This window comes from Schistocerca gregaria, chromosome 7 (genome assembly GCF_023897955.1).
Source record: "Schistocerca gregaria isolate iqSchGreg1 chromosome 7, iqSchGreg1.2, whole genome shotgun sequence".
Lineage (NCBI taxonomy): Eukaryota > Metazoa > Arthropoda > Insecta > Orthoptera > Acrididae > Schistocerca > Schistocerca gregaria.
In genome coordinates this window covers 6,479,751-6,492,040 of record NC_064926.1, presented here as the reverse complement: position 1 = coordinate 6,492,040, position 12,290 = coordinate 6,479,751, and the positions used below count along the sequence as shown (strand labels likewise).

Below are 12,290 nucleotides of genomic sequence, written 5' to 3'. Positions count from 1 at the left end.
CGGCCACGACGCGCAACTGATTTCCAAAATTCATCTTTCTCCTGTGAGGATGGAACTTCCAATGCCTGGTTTATTAGAGCAGTGCTCTACCAATGAGCTAAAGAGGCGTGGCCTAGCGGTACTCTTGGTTACTTCGTCCTTACGGTCGTCTGCATCATCAGACTTCAGCTGACAACACTTCATATTACCGGCTAATATTTGCAGCTATGGCGACCCATTACTGCTTGGCTACACATCTGACACGTAACCGATGTGCTCTCCAAACAACAACACTTGCATTTCAGAACATGTCTTCCACACATGTCTACAAAATCACCTTCACATTCAAATACAGTTTCCTTGTGACTGACAGAGACGTAGGCAAAGTTTAAAGTTGCTATTTCCATTACATCTCCTTAATCACAAAAACGGTAATTTACATCTGCAGCGGAACAAAATTCCGTTCCGCCCAGCGTGTGGCTCGAACCCACGACCCTAGGATTAAGATTCTGACGCTCTACCGACTGAGCTAGCCGGCTACCTCGGTGAATACCTGCCGGATAGCACGTCACACAGTACTCGTTTGGGTTGGGTGGTCCCATACAGAATCTCTCCATGCTGCCTAATGTTTTCCTAACGTCACACTCGTCACGTACTTCACTTTTATGTCATAATCATTTCTGAGAGGTAAAGAAATTGCATGACAGCATGCAGAGCTAGTGGCGTCAAAATTAACACACATACTTTATGTGACTCAAAAGCCGAACGAGTTACTTTCCGACGTTGTTTTAGATGTGCAAGTGCCAGTCAAAACTCGCGGTGTCGGCACTCTGCCGACCATTTCGCTAGTTAACACCGGTCTTGTTGTGTGTTTTTCAAGCTCAAGAGCATTTCCAAGCAAAAAATGGTCAACAGCAACATTCAGACGGTTTCGTACTGCACAATTGCTACATTAAAACGGTATGTTTCTTTTTCAGAACTGGATAAAAACGAGCGTGACAACATTCGAACCTGTAATCATCAGATCCGATGTCCGACGCCTCATCCATTAGGCCACATGGTCACTGACGACCAACTATATCATGTATACGACTCATCTCGAAACGCTCACACCCCTGAGGACTTGTGTTTTCGTTTTACAAAGCCGCTGCCCCTTGCTCTTTCCCACCCATTCGTTACATTCAACCTCTTACGAAACCGACCAAATATAGACTGAGAAACAAGACCACACACTTTGTGCATTCGGAATCGAAGGCAGGGCGTCCCTCGCCGCATTTGCTACGATGGCCATTTGCTACTTCTGCAGAAGCAGCGGCGGCGACGACGACGACGACGACGACGACCGCGAGAGGCCCTGAGATATGTGAGAAATACATCTATAAAATGTAATTCAGGCTGCCTCGTCCCACTTTATGGTGTACCGCTTTGGCAAATGCTTTATCTGCGCCATTCGCCTTAATCACATCTGAGAGTAATTCTTAAAAAAAACGTCTGTCGCTAATTGTTCGTCATCACAGATACTGTTTGCTATACGGCCACGACGCGCAACTGATTTCCAAAATTCATCTTTCTCCTGTGTGGATGGAACGTCCGATGCCTGGTTTATTAGAGCAGTGCTCTACCACTGAGCTAAAGAGGCGCGGCCTAGCGGTACTCTTGGGTACTTCGTCCTTACGGTCGGCTGCATCATCAGACTTCAGCTGACAACACTTCATATTACTGGCTAATATTTGCAGCTATGGCGACCCATTACTGCTTGGCTACACATCTGACACGTAACCGATGTGCTCTCCAAACAACAACACTTGCATTTCAGAACATGTCTTCCACACATGTCTACAAAATCACCTTCACATTCAAATACAGTTTCCTTGTGACTGACAGTGACGTATGCAAAGTTTAAAGTTGCTATTTCCATTACATCTCCTTAATCAGAAAATCGGTAATTTACATCTGCAGCGGAACAAAATTCCGTTCCGCCCAGCGTGTGGCTCGAACCCACGACCCTAGGATTAAGAGTCTGACGCTCTACCGACTGAGCTAGCCGGCTACCTCGGTGAATACCTGCCGGATAGCACGTCACACAGTACTCGTTTGGGTTGGGTGGTCCCATACAGAATCTCTCCATGCTGCCTAATGTTTTCCTAACGTCACACTCGTCACGTACTTCACTTTTATGTCATAATCATTTCTGAGAGGTAAAGAAATTGCATGACAGCATGCAGAGCTAGTGGCGTCAAAATTAACACACATACTTTATGTGACTCAAAAGCCGAACGAGTTACTTTCCGACGTTGTTTTAGATGTGCAAGTGCCAGTCAAAACTCGCGGTGTCGGCACTCTGCCGACCATTTCGCTAGTTAACACCGGTCTTGTTGTGTGTGTTTCAAGCTCAAGAGCATTTCGAAGCAAAAAATGGTCAACAGCAACATTCAGACGGTTTCGTACTGCACAATTGCTACAATAAAACGGTATGTTTCTTTTTCAGAACTGGAAAAAAACGAGCGTGACAACATTCGAACCTGTAATCATCAGATCCGAAGTCCGACGCCTTATCCATTTTTTTTTTTTTGGGGGGGAAAATTCATCTTTCTCCTGTGTGGATGGAACGTCCGATGCCTGGTTTATTAGAGAAGTGCTCTACCACTTTTTTTTTTTTTTTTTTTTTTTTTAGGGCCTCCTTCCTCCCCTTCAGCCCCGCCTTGCGCTCGCCATAAATCGCCTTCGTCGGCGTCGGCTTCATCTGCCATGATTTCTGAATTACTTATTCTTCTGAACTATTCCGATTTCCAAACCAAAGATAATTTTTTTATAGAAAATGAAAAAGGAACTCTGGTCCGCTAGAAAAACAGAAGAAAATAAAATAGTCCTTGTCGTAACACTGTTCAGTATACGTCACTGTGACATTTGAAGAAGAAAAGAAAAAAAAAACAAAGCAATGTAGAATGAAGGAAAGAAAAAAATACTTCTTTCATCGAAGAACGACTTCTAAAAAATTCGCATATCGTTTCCTGTAATGTCTCGTCTGTGAAAGTATGTGAAACTGTAATGCCAGGTAAAGACAGAACGCCGCCTCACTCTTGGGTTCTTGCGTCTGTAAATAATGAACATAATGACCCTTCAACCAATTGACAGAGATCCGTTTGGTGTTCGGGTACGGCACTGAATCCGGATACAGGAAATCTTCAGGTTTAATACAAAGCTGGGAAGTCCTCATAATCGTAGCCAGTTTTCGGCGAATGCATGGCCAAACAGCTTGGACAGTGGTGCACAGAAAACGATGTTCATCAGTATCAGGCAAGTTGCACGTTAGGCACAAAGGTGAGTCAGCCAAATGTAGAGCATGAAGTCGTGAATTGGTACTTATTTTACGGTTCACGACCCTGTACCAAGAGGCTTTCACTGACGTTGGTAAATCACGGCTATGTATGTTTTTCCATATCACTGGCCAGCGATGATTGGGGTATTTGTGTTCGATGTTGTTCCTGTTCTTGGTTGCCAGTAGTTTATTATAAACTAACTTCACCACGGAAAGCTCATTTTCTGGGAGAGTTGACCGTACGTAACTGAACTCAATGAAAAAGCTCTTAAAGTGAGTCAGCGCAGGCGGAATATGTTGAACAGAGACGGGAGGCTGCAGGCAGGCCGGCGCTATTTCGGTTAACAAGTGAGCCGTTAGACTGTTCGGTAACGACCTCCACCGTTTGTAGGTGGTGCATACGTACAAAGCTCGTGACTTGGAACGAACATCTGTTAAATTTAAGCCTCCATCGGTCGTGGACAGAGTGAGCGTATCGTACTTGACTTTAAAAATGTGTCCACGTGTGACAAAATGGCCTAGAGCGGACATCATACGCTTCGCTGTCTCCTGTGGCATGGGCAGTACTTGTGCAACGTAGTTAATCTTTGAGGTGAGGTAGACATTAGCGAAGGTGACTTTCTGCAGTTCATCAAGGCTCCTTAGGTAGTGGGTGTGCATGCAAGCACGCATACTTGCCAGGAGATTCCTATAGTTCACCGCAATTGTGTGCTGTATGTTGCTCCTGTACTCAATACCAAGGCATTTCATTTTAGAAATTAGTTGCAACTGACCGTGATGGTGCAGCGAGATGCCGCGTCCTATGTTCATAATGCCAGATTTCCTGGCATTCAACTTCGCACCCGCAACAAGTTCGTAGTTTTTAACGATCTGAAGGGCTTCCTCGACTTCACCTTCGTCCATGACCAAAAATCCGACGTCATCCGCATATGCAGTACAAACAATCTTAATGCCGTGGATGGTTAATCCTTGTAGACGCTGTGTCAAGGTGACAAGCAAAGGCTCAATGGCAATGACAAACAAGGCCATTGACATAGGGCATCCCTGTCGCACTGAATTAGTAATATTAATTGATGCGCTCAGCTGGCCATTCACCATGAGTCGAGTTACTCCTTTACGAAGGAGCTCATGTATAAGATTGATAAAACGTAGTGGAAATCCCATGGCATGCATCGTCCGGATGAGAAACTGATGGTGTACTCTGTCGAATGCCTTTGAAAAGTCAAGGGAAACTAGCGCACACCGTATCTTGCACGCATCTGCAATGGCTATAACGTCCCTGTATTGAGACAAATTTTGGAAGATCGTCCTACCGACACCTACACTGGTCTGGTACTGACCAATGACAGTATTCATCAACATTATCAATCTATTAGAAATAATACGTGCTAAAATTTTGTAGTCACTGTTCAGTAAAGTAAGCGGCCGAAAATCGTCAACAGAACTGCACATTGGGCGTTTAGGGATTAAAACCACGATGCCTTCCACGAGAGCCTGAGGAACATTAAAATCAGGCCGTAAAATTTCATTAAACATACTCAACAACTTGGGCTTTAATTTGTAGCAGAAAGTAAGATAAAATTCGGCAGTGAGACCGTCGGGTCCGGGCGATTTATTTTTCGGACTTCGTGATAGCGCAGAATCCAATTCGTCTTCATCAATTTCTCGCATGAGAGTTTCGACTTCAGCAGCACCCAAAGTCCTTTGCAAGTTATTGAGTAATTCATCGTGAGTTCCATCGTCGGTATGTGTCGTTGCCAGGAGATCTGCCAGGTGATTGTGAAGTGCGTTCCGTATGTCTTGTTGCCGCGTGAGCGCAACGCCTTCACTCAACTGAAGACGAGTTATTAATCTCCGCCGCCCCCTCTTATTTTCACGAATGACGTGAAACATGGATGTCATTTCGTCGTCTATCACATTCTGGGGCCTGGACCTTATTTGAAAGCCTTCTGCCTGCTGCCGCTGAAGTTTTAATAATTTTGCCTTAATTTTTTTAATCTGCATAAAATTTTCAGGTACAGTCACATCGGACTGGTAAAGCTCCCTGAGACAAGTAAAATAAAACTCAGACGTTTGCCGTTGCCACCAGGATTTGTCCCGAGCGTAGCGTTTAAACATTTTTGATAAAGTTGGTTTGGCATGTGTTATCCACCATTCAGTAACGGAGGCATACTGTGCAACCCGTCGTTCACATGCCTCCCATGTTGCGTTAAAGACACGGTGACAGTCAACATCGTTAAGGAGAGCATTGTTAAGTTTCCAGAAACCTCTGCCGCGAAATGTGCCTTGCTTGACCATGGTAACAGTACAAATATATGCGGCATGATCGGAAAAAATTGTGGGCCAAACTTCGGATTGGAGGACTTGAGTCTTCATACACGCCGATACATAGATTCTGTCTAGCCGGCTTGCAGAGTGGTTCGTGACATGAGTGAACCCAGGTGCCTCTCCGTGCGTATGCTCCCATGTGTCAATGAGGTTCATTTCTTGGACGATACGTTCTAGTTCTCCAGATTTGTTAAAATTAGGCGTCTGGTCTTTTGGACTTAAGACACAATTGAAGTCACCCGCAAAAATTATACGATCGTAGGTTCCCCTAAAAAGTGGGACTATGGCGCTTGTGAAGAACTCAGCCCTAGCACGCCTATTGCTACTGCCGGACGGGGCGTAAACATTGATTATGCGTGTCCGATGGAAAGTGACAGCGATCCCTCTATGATCAGGCAGTTTTTCTGCGTCGGTCGCTACAATCCCTTCTTTTAACAGAATCGCTGTCCCTAAATTCGCACCGCTCCCGGAATTGGAGAGAGTAGTATAACCAGTTATTCGGTCAAGTTCAATCGCAGCGACTTCTTGAAGTAACAGAATATCGATATCCGCTGCGTATACAAAATCTTGTAAATTACGGAGCCGCCAGTACGACTGTATCTTATTGATGTTTAACGTGGCAATTTTATAGGCTTGGGGCTCGTTCATGGGAGAAGGCACATACTATTAATTAAACAGTCTTAGAAGGATGGCTAACGAAATTGAGGCCAAGCGCGTCAGTCGGAGTTCCTGTAGTTCCCGGTACGGTTGGTGTATGCTGCTCTGTGGGGGGTGCCGAAGATTCCGTCTCAATGGTCCGCATGACAGCCGCATCATTGCTCGCATCCAATACTTCCATTTCCTGTGCCCAATTCCCAGTGAGAGTGGCCTCTGACAATAGCGATCCTGCGTTTCCTTGAGCGTGGGTATCCGGCAAAACGACTCTACTAGAGGTATCACTATCTTCCACCCGTCGTGGATTCACAGGGGGAGACACTACAGGATCAATGTCCATTCGACCAGACGCAGGGAGACCAACTTCAGAGGGTTCAGAAGTGTTCTGACTCATTTGGCTGCTTATTCGTTTCGCTTTGTCGCGGAGCTGTGGGGCGAGCTGATTGGCTCCTTGATGTGCAAGTCTCCGCTTCTTTTTGGAAGGCTTCCTGTTAGGGTTCGCAGTATCATCAACATCCGAAGTGGACTGTTGACTCTGGGGTTGATCCGCCGGGAACACAGCGTCTGCTTCATCCTCAGTACCAGTGGCATCAACCACTGGGGAGTCATCCGTCGTTACCTCCATCTCTGAGTGTGGTAGCGGCGGTGCCGCGTCAGCACTCGGTTCTTTGACGTTATCGGCCAAAACATCATTCAAACGAGGGGCATCTACAGGCGGGGTCGCGGGTGGAAGACCAGAAGCCGCGACAGCGTATGTCAGTGGCAGTGCCGTCGTCACAGGGGGGCTAGCGGCTTCACCGACAGGTATCTGCGTCACGCGTCTTTGTATACATTCAGAGCGCACGTGGCCGGGCGCACCACAGCCGGCACACGTTTTTGGCTGCCCATAATATATGACAATTCCGCGATGTCCACCTACGTAAATATATGAAGGTATGTGCTTCTGTAGATCGATCTTAACCTGCCTGACGCCGTTAAGCACCGGAAATTTGTGGGCATTGGACCAACGCTCCGCAAAATTGTTAATGACCCTCCCGTAAGGTGTTAATGCAGAATTTATTTGCGCGGCTGATATTTCAAACGGGAGTTCGAAAATACGTGCCGTTCGGATGCCCAGTCCAGCATGCGTAATGCTGACGTCACTGACGGTACCATCGCTATGTTTAAACTTCAGTACACCTCCACTGGACTCCACAATTCTATCACACAGTTCAGAGGACGTTAATTTCACATAAACAACAATAGTCACGATAGAGAAATTTATCCCTACAATGTCATCAAAAGTAATCTTAGCTGTTTCCTCTAACCATGCTTCAACTTCAAACGAATTTGGTTTCGAAAAGTTCCTATCAAAGGTAAACTTCAAGGTATCTTTCCTGTTAGTCGGATTCATAATTCCACATCAGATCCTACAGAACGGAACGAATACTAATAAGCAGACGCTGTAAGCACGCGACTCACCGCCTGACGTAAACACTTCCTGCCGCAGCGCGCTGGCCCTGGAGGTCCGCTCACCACAGCTGCCGCAGGCAGACTGCCACTGAGCTAAAGAGGCGCGGCCTAGCGGTACTCTTGGGTACTTCGTCCTTACGGTCGTCTGCATCATCAGACTTCAGCTGACAACACTTCATATTACCGGCTAATATTTGCAGCTATGGCGACCCATTACTGCTTGGCTACACATCTGACACGTAACCGATGTGCTCTCCAAACAACAACACTTGCATTTCAGAACATGTCTTCCACACATGTCTACAAAATCACCTTCACATTCAAATACAGTTTCCTTGTGACTGACAGAGACGTAGGCAAAGTTTAAAGTTGCTATTTCCATTACATCTCCTTAATCAGAAAAACGGTAATTTACATCTGCAGCGGAACAAAATTCCGTTCCGCCCAGCGTGTGGCTCGAACCCACGACCATAGGATTATGAGTCTGACGCTCTACCGACTGAGCTAGCCGGCTACCTCGGTGAATACCTGCCGGATAGCACGTCACACAGTACTCGTTTGGGTTGGGTGGTCCCATACACAATCTCTCCATGCTGCCTAATGTTTTCCTAACGTCACACTCGTCACGTACTTCACTTTTATGTCATAATCATTTCTGAGAGGGAAAGAAATTGCATGACAGCATGCAGAGCTAGTGGCGTCAAAATTAACACACATACTTTATGTGACTCAAAAGCCGAACGAGTTACTTTCCGACGTTGTTTTAGATGTGCAAGTGCCAGCCAAAACTCGCGGTGTCGGCACTCTGCCGACCATTTCGCTAGTCAACACCGGTCTTGTTGTGTGTGTTTCAAGCTCAAGAGCATTTCCAAGCAAAAAATGGTCAACAGCAACATTCAGACGGTTTCGTACTGCTCAATTGCTACATTAAAACGGTATGTTTCTTTTTCAGAACTGGAAAAAAACGAGCGTGACAACATTCGAACATGTAATCATCAGATCCGAAGTCCGACGCCTTATCCATTAGGCCACATGGTCACTGACGACCAATTATATCATGTATACGACTCATCTCGAAACGCTCACACCCCTGAGGATTTGTGTTTTCGTTTTACAAAGCCGCTGCCCCTTGCTCTTTCCCACCCATTCGTTACATTCAACCTCTTACGAGACCGACCAAATATAGACTGAGAAACAAGACCACACACTTTGTGCATTCGGAATCGAAGGCAGGGCGTCCCTCGCCGCATTTGCTACGATGGCCATTTGCTAGTTCTGCAAAAGCGGCGGCGGCGACGACGACGACGACGACGACGACCGCGAGAGGCCCTGAGATATGTGAGAAATACATCTATAAAATGTAATTCAGGCTGCCTCGTCCCACTTTATGGTGTACCGCTTTGGCAAATGCTTTATCTGCGCCATTCGCCTTAATCACATCTGAGAGTAATTCTTAAAAAAAACGTCTGTCGCTAATTGTTCGTCATCACAGATACTGTTTGCTATACGGCCACGACGCGCAACTGATTTCCAAAATTCATCTTTCTCCTGTGTGGATGGAACGTCCGATGCCTGGTTTATTAGAGCAGTGCTCTACCACTGAGCTAAAGAGGCGCGGCCTAGCGGTACTCTTGGGTACTTCGTCCTTACGGTCGGCTGCATCATCAGACTTCAGCTGACAACACTTCATATTACTGGCTAATATTTGCAGCTATGGCGACCCATTACTGCTTGGCTACACATCTGACACGTAACCGATGTGCTCTCCAAACAACAACACTTGCATTTCAGAACATGTCTTCCACACATGTCTACAAAATCACCTTCACATTCAAATACAGTTTCCTTGTGACTGACAGTGACGTATGCAAAGTTTAAAGTTGCTATTTCCATTACATCTCCTTAATCAGAAAATCGGTAATTTACATCTGCAGCGGAACAAAATTCCGTTCCGCCCAGCGTGTGGCTCGAACCCACGACCCTAGGATTAAGAGTCTGACGCTCTACCGACTGAGCTAGCCGGCTACCTCGGTGAATACCTGCCGGATAGCACGTCACACAGTACTCGTTTGGGTTGGGTGGTCCCATACAGAATCTCTCCATGCTGCCTAATGTTTTCCTAACGTCACACTCGTCACGTACTTCACTTTTATGTCATAATCATTTCTGAGAGGTAAAGAAATTGCATGACAGCATGCAGAGCTAGTGGCGTCAAAATTAACACACATACTTTATGTGACTCAAAAGCCGAACGAGTTACTTTCCGACGTTGTTTTAGATGTGCAAGTGCCAGTCAAAACTCGCGGTGTCGGCACTCTGCCGACCATTTCGCTAGTTAACACCGGTCTTGTTGTGTGTGTTTCAAGCTCAAGAGCATTTCGAAGCAAAAAATGGTCAACAGCAACATTCAGACGGTTTCGTACTGCACAATTGCTACAATAAAACGGTATGTTTCTTTTTCAGAACTGGAAAAAAACGAGCGTGACAACATTCGAACCTGTAATCATCAGATCCGAAGTCCGACGCCTTATCCATTTTTTTTTTTTTTGGGGAAAATTCATCTTTCTCCTGTGTGGATGGAACGTCCGATGCCTGGTTTATTAGAGAAGTGCTCTACCACTTTTTTTTTCTTTTTTTTTTTTTTTTTAGGGCCTCCTTCCTCCCCTTCAGCCCCGCCTTGCGCTCGCCATAAATCGCCTTCGTCGGCGTCGGCTTCATCTGCCATGATTTCTGAATTACTTATTCTTCTGAACTATTCCGATTTCCAAACCAAAGATAATTTTTTTATAGAAAATGAAAAAGGAACTCTGGTCCGCTAGAAAAACAGAAGAAAATAAAATAGTCCTTGTCGTAACACTGTTCAGTATACGTCACTGTGACATTTGAAGAAGAAAAGAAAAAAAAAAACAAAGCAATGTAGAATGAAGGAAAGAAAAAAATACTTCTTTCATCGAAGAACGACTTCTAAAAAATTCGCATATCGTTTCCTGTAATGTCTCGTCTGTGAAAGTATGTGAAACTGTAATGCCAGGTAAAGACAGAACGCCGCCTCACTCTTGGGTTCTTGCGTCTGTAAATAATGAACATAATGACCCTTCAACCAATTGACAGAGATCCGTTTGGTGTTCGGGTACGGCACTGAATCCGGATACAGGAAATCTTCAGGTTTAATACAAAGCTGGGAAGTCCTCATAATCGTAGCCAGTTTTCGGCGAATGCATGGCCAAACAGCTTGGACAGTGGTGCACAGAAAACGATGTTCATCAGTATCAGGCAAGTTGCACGTTAGGCACAAAGGTGAGTCAGCCAAATGTAGAGCATGAAGTCGTGAATTGGTACTTATTTTACGGTTCACGACCCTGTACCAAGAGGCTTTCACTGACGTTGGTAAATCACGGCTATGTATGTTTTTCCATATCACTGGCCAGCGATGATTGGGGTATTTGTGTTCGATGTTGTTCCTGTTCTTGGTTGCCAGTAGTTTATTATAAACTAACTTCACCACGGAAAGCTCATTTTCTGGGAGAGTTGACCGTACGTAACTGAACTCAATGAAAAAGCTCTTAAAGTGAGTCAGCGCAGGCGGAATATGTTGAACAGAGACGGGAGGCTGCAGGCAGGCCGGCGCTATTTCGGTTAACAAGTGAGCCGTTAGACTGTTCGGTAACGACCTCCACCGTTTGTAGGTGGTGCATACGTACAAAGCTCGTGACTTGGAACGAACATCTGTTAAATTTAAGCCTCCATCGGTCGTGGACAGAGTGAGCGTATCGTACTTGACTTTAAAAATGTGTCCACGTGTGACAAAATGGCCTAGAGCGGACATCATACGCTTCGCTGTCTCCTGTGGCATGGGCAGTACTTGTGCAACGTAGTTAATCTTTGAGGTGAGGTAGACATTAGCGAAGGTGACTTTCTGCAGTTCATCAAGGCTCCTTAGGTAGTGGGTGTGCATGCAAGCACGCATACTTGCCAGGAGATTCCTATAGTTCACCGCAATTGTGTGCTGTATGTTGCTCCTGTACTCAATACCAAGGCATTTCATTTTAGAAATTAGTTGCAACTGACCGTGATGGTGCAGCGAGATGCCGCGTCCTATGTTCATAATGCCAGATTTCCTGGCATTCAACTTCGCACCCGCAACAAGTTCGTAGTTTTTAACGATCTGAAGGGCTTCCTCGACTTCACCTTCGTCCATGACCAAAAATCCGACGTCATCCGCATATGCAGTACAAACAATCTTAATGCCGTGGATGGTTAATCCTTGTAGACGCTGTGTCAAGGTGACAAGCAAAGGCTCAATGGCAATGGCAAACAAGGCCATTGACATAGGGCATCCCTGTCGCACTGAATTAGTAATATTAATTGATGCGCTCAGCTGGCCATTCACCATGAGTCGAGTTACTCCTTTACGAAGGAGCTCATGTATAAGATTGATAAAACGTAGTGGAAATCCCATGGCATGCATCGTCCGGATGAGAAACTGATGGTGTACTCTGTCGAATGCCTTTGAAAAGTCAAGGGAAACTAGCGCACACCGTATCTTGCACGCATCTGC

At 45.7% G+C, this 12,290-nt stretch overlaps 3 non-coding genes across 3 annotated transcripts; all 3 read right to left on the bottom strand.

Moving 5' to 3' along the window:
* Window positions 1–1,956: 1,956 nt before the first annotated feature.
* On the bottom strand, window positions 1,957–2,029 carry Trnak-cuu (transfer RNA lysine (anticodon CUU)). The gene has a single exon. It is a non-coding gene; the product is annotated as a tRNA-Lys (tRNA).
* Window positions 2,030–8,173: 6,144 nt separating this feature from the next.
* Trnam-cau (transfer RNA methionine (anticodon CAU)) lies at window positions 8,174–8,246 on the bottom strand. Its single transcript has one exon. It is a non-coding gene; the product is annotated as a tRNA-Met (tRNA).
* Window positions 8,247–9,684: 1,438 nt separating this feature from the next.
* On the bottom strand, window positions 9,685–9,757 carry Trnak-cuu (transfer RNA lysine (anticodon CUU)). The gene has a single exon. It is a non-coding gene; the product is annotated as a tRNA-Lys (tRNA).
* Window positions 9,758–12,290: the final 2,533 nt, after the last annotated feature.